We start from the raw sequence: 10,882 nt of genomic DNA on the forward strand, positions 1-10,882 counted from the left end.
CGGCAAATACGAGGAGAAAAAGCCTGTGTGTGTGTGTGTGTGTGTGTGTGTGTGTGTGTGTGTGTGTGTGTGTGTGTGTTATGATAATGCAGAACGGGGAGCCATAAACGTAAGCCAGGAGATGAGAAGTGAGGTGATAAAAGAAAATATAAAAAAAGAAATAAAAACTAAAAAGAAGAAAACGAAGGAAAAAATAAAAATAGAAGAAAAAAATGAAGAAGAAGAAGAAGAAGAAGAAGAGGAAGAAAAAGATGATAAAGAAAAGAAGAAGAAGAAGAAAAAGAAGAAGCAGAAGTGGGAGAAGAAGAAGAAACACAAGAAGAAAAAAAAGAAAAGGAAGGAAACAAACTACCACCATCATCATAACCACCATCATCACCACCAATAACAACAATAACAAAGCCAACATAATATAAAACAAGAACAAATATTAAAATGAATGCCAACAAAGAACACCAAGAGAAAAATAACAACAACAATAATAATAATAATAATAATAATATTAATAATAATAATAATAACAATAATAATAATAAGAATAAATGCACACGTTGAAAGAACAAAATGCAAAGCTAACAATGACGACAATATTGCAGGCTGCAGCACAGCGGGCAAACACCAGCCTGTGTGTGTGTGTGTGTGTGTGTGTGTGTGTGTGTGTGTGTGTGTTTGTGTGTGTTGGGAGTAGATACACACACACACACACACACACACACACACTCTCTCTCTCTCTCTCTCTCTCTCTCTCTCTCTCTCTCTCTCTCTCTCTCTCTCTCTGTCCCTCATCTCTTTCAAAGGTAAAACAAAGTAATTTATCTTCATTTTTTTCCTCAGGTACGTTGCGCAGCCTCGGGTCGCCTGGTGCAGCCCTCGGGAAGGCCGTGTGTGTGTGTGTGTCGGGTTACTGCAGGGCGGAACGTGAGTGTGTCTTGGTATGTTTTGTGAGGGTCTGCTCCTGGCTTTTCTTGAGAATGGTTAAGCTATGGTAAGGTTAGATAAATAAAGATTGATAGACTGATGGATAGATAAATAAATACAAAGTTAGTTAGGTAGGTAATATAGATAGATATATAAATCAATAGATAAAGTAGATAGATATAGACGGAGAGGAAGATAGATAGATAGACAGATAATCATATAGATAGCTTGAAATATATAAATAATAGATAGATAAATATACTTAGAATACAGATAGGCAGATAAATAAGTTTGAGTTAGATAGATAAATAGATAGATGGATAGATAGATAGATTATGATATAGATAGATAGATAGATTAGTGTGTATGTTTGTTGGTTTGTTAGTTTTTTTTTTGTATGTGTGTGTGTGCGTAGGAATTTTCCCGGCATCATTAGTATAATTATATGCATCAGAGCGCCTCATAAACCATATATATTTATATAACATTAACTCGTTCATAAATTTATAGGTATTTTTCATCGGGTTTCCATTATTCACAAATTTTCCCCAAAAAACAATTCTGGATTCGTTTATTAGTACGTGCTCATTAGCCTTTATTTTTCGACCTGTTCTGCCGTGTGTTGCTAGCTGTGGCCTTCTGTCTGTTAGCGCCTCTGCTGTCGCTTATAAGAAGACATATGGGCCAGTATTCTCAGACGCTTCCGACACATCTATTTCCCAAGGTCACAAAGGAGATTAGTCGAGTTCTCATTTGTGTTTCTTATCCATGGTGCAGAAGCCTTGTCCATCTCTCATTAGGCTCGTTAAACTCCCCATGGAAATACTAACACTGTCTCAATCAAAGCCTTATCAAATGTGGATGTGTAAGCCAAGAAAGGTTTTAGAATGGGTCTTTTCCACGTTCATGGTCAAACTGTCACTAGGCTCCTAAAACTACTCATGGAAATACTAACACAACCTATACCAAAGCCTTATTAAGTGTGGGTGTGCCTTGAAAGGTTTGAGAATCTGTCATTTCCACACTCATGGCGCAGAGGCCTTGTCACACTATCACTAGGCTCATAAAACTAACCAGGAAATACTAACACAACTTATACAGAAGCTTTTATCAAGTGTGGGTGTATGTAAGCCCTGACAGGTTTGAGAATATGGACCCAGCTGGAGAGACTGGGGACCATATTTTCAAACATTTCGGCGCCCAAGCAGGCAAGCACACATATTTGGCAAGACTTTCATAGGGGTTTGGGGCCTTTCTTAGGGAAGTTTTTGATCTTGCTGGTAGTTTCACCTTTCTTCTGTACTACGGACTTACAGTACAACTCATTAGAAGGCGACTAATCTCCTGTTTGGCCTTTGGAAATAGTTCATGTGAGAGGGGGAAGCGTCTGACAGTACCGTCCCTGGAATCCCTCGGCAAGCAGACTGTCATGATCTGGGTATCTCGTTCTCTGCCCCGCGGCGTTGTTTTCAATTCATAAAAGTTTCAAAAGACGAAAGAGTCTGAATTGCTTGCGAGGTTTTCCCTACGTTCAATTTGACCTCCCTTTGATGCAAGAAAAAACATATATAAATAAAGGCAGTGAGGCGTACTCTTTCCTTTCCTAAGTCTCTGTATACACAAGGTCTTCGTTACAGAGAGGCGGAGCGACGTGGGTTTCAGATTTGAGACTCGATAGATTCCCACTTTTGCTACACTGCTGCTTTTCCCTCGTGCTAAGAACTCCAATGCGAGATATATCTCTTCTCCAAGCGCTGTGTAGTCTGGTTGGGAGAGAAATGAAGAACAAAGAGCCGCAATTGACATTCTTACTTTGGATTCTCATTCTATTTTCGTTATAGGAGCGGTGTATAGCGGACTTTTTTTGTTTCTTTATGTTCTTCCCTTGAGCTGCTTCCTCTGGTGTACAAAAGTTTCTGCGGCGAAGAGACTCAGGTCCATATTCCTTAACGTCTGGGGCTCCCACGACGACTATTTCCCAAGGCTACAAAGATTACCCGGGTTCTCATGGGCAATTTTTCACGTTCAAGGTGCAGAGGTCGGGGAAAACCATCACTAGGTACACAACACAACCCATGCAATTTCCACCAACTTGTACATACGTGTCGGGCTCCCATTACGACTTTTTCCCAAGACCACAAAGAAGATTAACTGTGTTCTCATGGGTGATGTTTCCCACTCAAGGTGCAGAAGTCGGGTAAAACCATCACTATAGCATCACAAAACAGTCCATGAAAATCCCAGCATCGTCTAAGAGAGGCTTTTCAAACAGGCGACGTCAGATGCCGATACGTTTAAGAATAGGGGCTTGAATCAGAGGCGCGCGTTCAGTGCCACAGCGCCAGAGAACATGCGATCGAGAAGTGTCTGTAGGGAGTCCAGTAGCATATATAGAAGAACTTAGATCCTATTATATTTGTGTTTATATTTTTGTCGGAACATATCGTTGTGGGATGCAGTCGTAGTAGTCGTAGTTTATACACGGTTACTTTATATACGATCCGCTTCCTCTGCATGTGACAGTGGACCGTTGTGGGCAGCAGTCGTAGTGGGCTCCTAGGGTTCGATATTGCCGAAGACCCATTAGCCGAGGATCTGTGGCGGAGCGTATTGTGTCGGGCGTGCAGTCCCAGGCAAGCAGGGTCGGGACTGCCTCAGTTAGCGAGCGAGTGGGTTAACAGCTGAGGCTCGCCGGTCCCCACTGCCTACTGTCCTATCCCCGCTGCCTTCCCCTAACTTTCCTGCCCTTGCTTGTCCTCGTGCTCTTGCCTTCCCTCTTTTCCTGCCCCCCGCCACTCCTCGTGCAGCCGAATCATCAACTAAGGTCCACCAGCCTGTCCATCCTACTGACCTGTATCCGCTAACTATCCCTAGCCTATCTATCCCTCGCTTGCCCTAACTGGCTCTATTCCTTCCCTTCCCTGCCTCCCGTCGCCCCTCGCACAGACAAATCCCAGCCTACTGTCCTATCTCTCAGCTTCCTATTCCTTTCTATTCCTTCCCCTCCTTCCCTTCCCTGCCTCCCGCGCCCCACGTCCAGGCGAATCATTTGTCTCCAGACTGTTATTGCCGCGGGTAATTGTCGCGCGGGGTAACCACGCCACCCACGTTTTTTCACCGGGGCGAGGGCGCGTCTGTTCCACTCTTCACAAAGGAACAGTTTTAATTAAGTTTGCTTTGACTGGATTCGCTTAGTTATGAAACGTGTGGCGTGGTGTGTTACAGTTTGTGTGTGTGTGTGTGTGTGTGTGTGTGTGTGTGTGTGTGTGTGTGTAATCCATTAAAGTTCGCGGAATTCAGCCCCTTGATGAATAATCTCCCGCCGTGCTCACTGTGATGCCGGCGGCTGTACTGACTCGCTTGTAATGACAGGAACAAAGAATAGATATCAAAGAGTAGGTGTCCGCTTTGATCACGCTGAGTTTTACGCGTGTAACAACCGTGGCTCAGAGTCTTTAGCGGCGCGGCACGTGGGCTGAAGAGGCGGAGGGAGAAGGAAGAGTAGCAGGGAGTTATTGAATCGTCACTCGCGCGAAGGTTTTGCTTACTAACTTAGGGACATACTCTCAAACATATCGGCGCCCAGGCACACATATTTGACACGGTTTTGCTAGGAGTTTTGGGCATTTCCTTGGGTAGCTTAATAACCCTGGTGGTAGTTTGGCCCTGCCTCTGTACCAAGAACCCTAAAAACACTCATTGGAACCTGATTTGTCTCCTTTTTGGCCTTTGGAAATTGTTGATGTGAGGTGTGGAGGGGTCTGACAGTGCCGACCTAAGATTTCTCTGTACATGTTAGAAATTGGAGCATCAGGAAGAGGTCAGTATTTACACTTTCTTGCGTTTACTTGTGGAGTTTCTATTGCTTAATAACTTAGCTCTTCTTTTGTTTGTGATTGAAACAAGAGGATCAGGGCGAGGTTAATATATGCAATTTGTACATTTTTTAATCGTCATAAGCTTGGATAATAATTTTTAGTGATGACACCCACAAAAAACAACCAATTCCTGCCTCTTCCATCTCATAGACTGATAGAAATACATAGAATAATAGGCTGATGGAAAGATAGATAAAAAGATTCAGATATCGACATAATGTGCAGATATATATACACATATAGATATAGATATAGATACATATATAGATAGATAGATAGATAGATAGATAGATAGATAGATAGATAGACACACACACACACACACACACACACACACACACACACACACACACACACACACACACACACACACACACACACACACACACACACACACACACACACACACACACACACACACACACACACACACACACACACACACACACACACACACACACACACACACACACACACACACACACACACACACACACACACACACACACACACACACACACACACACACACAGACAGACGAGTATTTGCTGAGTTACCGAGTGATGTGATTAACCTTTAGATCTTAAACCTGAAAGACGTTCCTTCCATGACTTTCTGCACCATCACGTAAGCTTCTTAAGAACATGCAGCTTCACCTTGACCCGAACTAAATCACCTCGCCTCTGCTTCCTTGTTCAGCCCTAAGAACGATCGGGAAGACTTAGTGAATGCAATAGAGGTCTGTTAGACAGACAGTCAGCTTACCAATCAGCCAGCCAATTAACCCACCAGGCAACCAGTCAACCCACCAGTCAACCAGACAGCCAGCCAGCTAGACAGCCAGTCTACCAGTCTCCTCCTCCAAAAGCACTGATTTGTTCGATGTATCTTAGCTTCGCAGCATTCTCAAGCGATCTCGCGTAATCACTTAACACAAATGATGCTGAAGGTCCTGCCAGTTGCCCGCGGGTAGTGACTCAGGGAGGGGGCACACGTGGTCCGTCTGCTCACTCTGCTGGGGAGGTGATCACCAGCGGGTCTGCAGACGACGCACAAGGTGCAGACGACGCTATTTCGTGACGTCACTGCAAAACCTCTATACTCGTAAGAACATAAGGGGCCATATTCTTAAACATTTCGGGGTAAAGATTCGTTTTAGGTCCGTGCCAGTATCTCATAATCTACTTTATGAAACATCACTATCTCTTCATATATCTTTTCTACAAACCTTCAACAGTCATGGAAACGCTTTGAAAATCCAATTCAAGGACTTTTTTTACTCATGAAAATAGGGGATAATAGTGCGGAGCTTAGCTGACCCCGCAGCCTACACTACCTCACCCTCCACGTTGGGTTTCTCCTCCTCCTCCTCCTCCTCCTCCTTTTCCTCCCTCTCGCTAGCTCCCCTTTCTTGACCTCTACCTCGTCGTCTTTTTCCTTTGCTATTTTATCTTCCTCCTCCTCCTCACGCGTGGGTCAGTGAAATGGGTATGTCTGGGAAAGGTAAACTGAGGTAACCTGCGTGTCACAATCGGTCCTGTGTCGCCGGCTGAGGGGGTCTGCTGTTACCTGCGCGGGGTCACGGTCCAAGGGGACGGAGGAGCGCGCCGGGGTTATGCGTAGGCTATCGTGTGACCTCCCCCCCCCCCCCCCTTCACCCCTCTTCCCACCATCATCTCTGCTTTATACAGTGTTGCGTCCTGGTGTTTTTTCTTGTGAGTGTTTGATATATTGTTTTAAATGAGGGCTTGATAGTTTTATGCGTGTGTGTGTGGGGGGGGGGAGGTGTTAGTGGTTGAATGTAGAGAAGTGAGCCAGTCATGTAATAGCACAGGTATGAAGGGGTATACAGTAAGGTTAGGTTAGGAAGGTTAGGTTAGGTTAGATGTGGGTTTTATGGTTGAGGGAAGATTGTGTGCTGATAGCGGAGACAGTAACAGGAGGAGGCAGGCAGATGTAGAAGGAGTCACCCAACCAGCCAGGTATTAGTACAGGTGTGAAAGGGGTATACATGAAGGTTAGGTTAGGTTAGGTATGGGTTTTATGGGGGAGGGAAGATTTGTGCTTATAGCGGAGACAGTAGCAGGACGGGAGGCAGGCAGAGATAGAAGGAGTCACCCAACCAGCCAGGGTTAGTACAGGTGTGAAGGGGATATACAGGAAGGTTAGGTTAGGTTAGGTGTGGGTTTTATGGCGGAGCGTAGATTGTGTGCTGATAGCAGGAAGGGAGGCAGGCAGAGGTAGAAGAGTCACCCAACCAGTCAGGTATTAGTACAGGTGAGAATGGGGTTTAAGGGCCATATTCTTAAACGTAAATGAACATAAGAACGTAAGGAGTCTGCAAGAGGCCGGTTAGTCTATACAAGGCAGCTCCTGTAAGTCTAATCCCACCTTACCTCAATATCCATGTTAGATCGTTAAGTGATTTGTTAGTTTGTTTGTTAATGGGTAGTCAAACAGCTGTATTACCGATAGTTAGGTAGGTTAGTTAAATAGATAGTTTGATAGTTAGTTAAGCAATTAGAGTCAGTTAGTTAATTTTACTATATTCTGTATTTATTTATTCATTTGTTTATATTATTTTGTTTATTTATTTTTATTTTATTTTGTTATTTTGTTTTTTCTTTTTCCTTTTCTTTCTTTCTTTTCTTTTTTCTATTTGTTTTTTTTTCTTTTCTTTTTCTTTCTTTTTTCCTTTGTGTTTTCTTGCTGTTGGTTTTCTTTTTTGATGTTCTTTTTTGGTGTTCTTTTTTCCTATCATCCTTTTGTTGATGTTCGTTGGTCTGGGTGAGCCGCTTTCCTCCCAGAAGAGACCCGCCCATAATTTTGGAGATGTTGTTAGGGCCGAAAGGTGGATGATGTTTGTTTTATTTTATTTTCTTGATGTCGTGTTTTTCGTTCTTTTTATTGCTTTTGTTTTCTTTTCCGATGTTTTCCTGTTCTTTTTCTTTTTACTTTTTGATGCTTTTTGTTGTTATTTTTTTCCTATCATCCTTTTGTTGATGTTCCTTGGTCTGGATGAGCCGCTTTCCTCCCAGAAGAGACCCATCCATAATTTTGGTGATGTTGTTTGGGGCCGAAAGGTGGATGATGTTTCTTTGTATTTCTCTTTTCTCGATGTTGCTCATTTATTTCTGTTGCTTTTCTTTTTCGATGTTTTTTCTGTTCTTTTTCCATATTTTTTTGGTGTTCTTTTCTATATCATCCCTTGTTGATGTTCTTTGGTCTGGGTGAGCCGCTTTCTCCCCAGAAGAGACCCACCCATAATTTTGGTGATGTTAGTCAGGGCCGGAAGGTGGATGATGTTTGTTATATTTTTCTTTCCTTGATGTGTTTTACTTTGTTTTTTTTATGTTCATTTATTCATATCATTCTTTTGTTGATGTTCTTTGGTGTGGGTGAGCCGCTTTCTCCCCAGAAGAGACCCACCCATAATTTTGGCGATGTTAGGGCCTAAAGGTGGATGATCTTTTTGTTTCTTTTCTTGATGTTTCGTTTCTGTATTTTCCATTTTTCTGGTGTTCTTTTTTATTTTCCTTTTCTTTGGTGTTCCCATCGCATGGATTGTCTACGACAGTATAACGAGCACCACAAGCCCGGGTTTATTTAGAGTTTGCTCTCCTAGGCAGACTGCCTACCACGGCTGACGAGCTCCACCTGCCCGGGTTTATTGTTCGGAGTTTGCTCTCCTAGGCAGATTGCCTACCACGGCTGACGAGCTCCACCTGCCCGGGTTTATTGTTCGGAGTTTGCTCTCCTAGGCAGATTGCCTACCACGGCTGACGACCTCCACCTGCCCGGGTTTATTGTTCGGAGTTTGCTCTCCTAGGCAGACTGCCTACCACGGCTGACGAGCTCCACCTGCCCGGGTTTATTGTTCGGAGTTTGCTCTCCTAGGCAGACTGCCTACCACGGCTGACGAGCTCCACCTGCCCGGGTTTATTGTTCGAGTTTGCTCTCCTAGGCAGACTGCCTACCACGGCTGACGAGCTCCACCTGCCCGGGTTTGTTGTTCGGAGTTTGCTCTCCTAGGCAGATTGCCTACCACGGCTAACGAGCTCCACCTGCCCGGGTTTGTTGTTCGGAGTTTGCTCTCCTAGGTGAATTGCCTCCCACGGCTAACGACCTCCACCTGCCCGGGTTTGTATAGAGTTTGCTCTCCTAGGTGAATTGCCTACCACGGCTAACGACCTCCACCTGCCCGGGTTTGTTTAGAGTTTGCTCTCCTAGGTGAATTGCCTACCACGGCTAACGAGCTCCACCTGCCCGGGTTTGTTGTTCGGAGTTTGCTCTCCTAGGCAGATTGCCTACCACGGCTAACGAGCTCCACCTGCCCGGGTTTGTTGTTCGGAGTTTGCTCTCCTAGGCAGATTGCCTACCACGGCTAACGAGCTCCACCTGCCCGGGTTTGTTGTTCGGAGTTTGCTCTCCTAGGTGAATTGCCTACCACGGCTAACGAGCTCCACCTGCCCGGGTTTGTTGTTCGGAGTTTGCTCTCCTAGGTGAATTGCCTACCACGGCTGACGAGCTCCACCTGCCCGGGTTTATTGTTCGGAGTTTGCTCTCCTAGGTGAATTGCCTCCCACGGCTAACGACCTCCACCTGCCCGGGTTTGTTGTTCGGAGTTTGCTCTCCTAGGTGAATTGCCTACCACGGCTGACGAGCTCCACCTGCCCGGGTTTGTATAGAGTTTGCTCTCCTAGGTGAATTGCCTACCACGGCTAACGAGCCTCACCTGCCCGGGTTTGTATAGAGTTTGCTCTCCTAGGTGAATTGCCTACCACGGCTAACGAGCCTCACCTGCCCGGGTTTGTTTAGAGTTTGCTCTCCTAGGTGAATTGCCTTCCACGGCTTACGAGCCTCACCTGCCCGGGTTTGTATAGAGTTTGCTCTCCTAGGTGAATTGCCTTCCACGGCTAACGAGCCTCACCTGCCCGGGTTTGTATAGAGTTTGCTCTCCTAGGCAGATTGCCTACCACGGCTAACGAGCTCCACCTGCCCGGGTTTGTAGCCGGAAGATCTCCGGCACCTCCTTCGGGGCCCGGAGGGACGCCGAGGAGCCCTGCCTGGAGCCCTCCATTCCTGCCATGCTCGCCAGGGAGACCTTGGGCTCGCTGGCGCTCCACACCTGCCGAGGCGAGGATGCAAGAACTCGCTTCTTAAAACTACCAGACTGGATTATAAAATTAATCATAATTACTGTGAAGGCGCCGGTCACCGCGTTTGTCGGTTCAGGGATGGAAGACCGACGGGCCTGGGAAACGCGCACAAGCATCCAAAGGAATCCTCGCGACGGCTCGCGACGCAGCATCCGTTTCCCTTTTCTTTCTCATTCCAATTTTTCTTTTTTATTATATTTTCCTTCTCTGATTGATTGATGGATTGATTTTACTTGGTAGGAATCTGCTCACCAATTAACATTATTCAGGTGTACATTGCACCCACACACCTGCCGAGAGAAAGCACCAGTGAGAGTGCTGACGTCATCATGTTGTGCGTGGAACGACTGTGTATTCTTGTAGTATTTCCACGAGAAACTATATAGAGGTGTACAGATAGAACCTGGAAGAGGGTAAGTGGAGGAAGAAAAGGAGGAAGAGGAAGAAGCAGCGGAAGAGGTGGAGGAAGACTTTAATCCAGACTCAATAATTCGTAGATAAAACTTTCTTCGCGTCGCGTCGCCTCCTCTGGCGACGGCCGCGGCGACGCTGCAGTCGCCGCAGCCGTGAAATAGCTCGCAGAGGGTCTAGGGTCGGGGAGCATAGTTAAACTACTCCAACCGAACTTTACGACCTACTAACGGGGGGGCTGCGCCCCCCTCGACCCCCCCTTCTAACCAGGATCCCCCCCCCCCACCCACCCCCCACCATGTATATGTGACTTATTTCAGCGATGAGGTATTTCTCGCAATACCGGCTGCAGCGTCGCCGCGGCCGCCGCCAGAGGAGGCTACGCGCTTTCGTATACATTATCCCCTATTTTCAGGAGTAAAAAAAGAGTCCTTGAATTGGATTTTCAAAGCGTTTCCATGACTGTTGAAGGTTTGTAGAAAAGATATATGAAGAGATACTGATGTTTCATAAAGT

At 45.6% G+C, this 10,882-nt stretch overlaps 1 long non-coding RNA gene across 3 annotated transcripts; it reads right to left on the reverse strand.

Moving 5' to 3' along the window:
• Positions 1-7,761: 7,761 nt before the first annotated feature.
• LOC126991292 (uncharacterized) lies at positions 7,762-9,833 on the reverse strand. Of its 3 annotated transcripts, none has more exons than XR_007745374.1 (4): positions 9,727-9,833; positions 9,467-9,596; positions 8,793-9,398; positions 7,762-8,725 (listed from the first exon to the last, which is right to left on the reverse strand). It is a non-coding gene; the product is annotated as an uncharacterized LOC126991292 (long non-coding RNA). The 3 variants fall into 3 exon arrangements; XR_007745375.1 differs by having other exon boundaries at positions 9,662-9,785; XR_007745373.1 differs by lacking the exon at positions 9,727-9,833 and having other exon boundaries at positions 9,532-9,647.
• Positions 9,834-10,882: the final 1,049 nt, after the last annotated feature.

Source organism: Eriocheir sinensis, unplaced genomic scaffold (assembly GCF_024679095.1).
Source record: "Eriocheir sinensis breed Jianghai 21 unplaced genomic scaffold, ASM2467909v1 Scaffold257, whole genome shotgun sequence".
Taxonomy (NCBI): Eukaryota; Metazoa; Arthropoda; class Malacostraca; order Decapoda; family Varunidae; genus Eriocheir; species Eriocheir sinensis.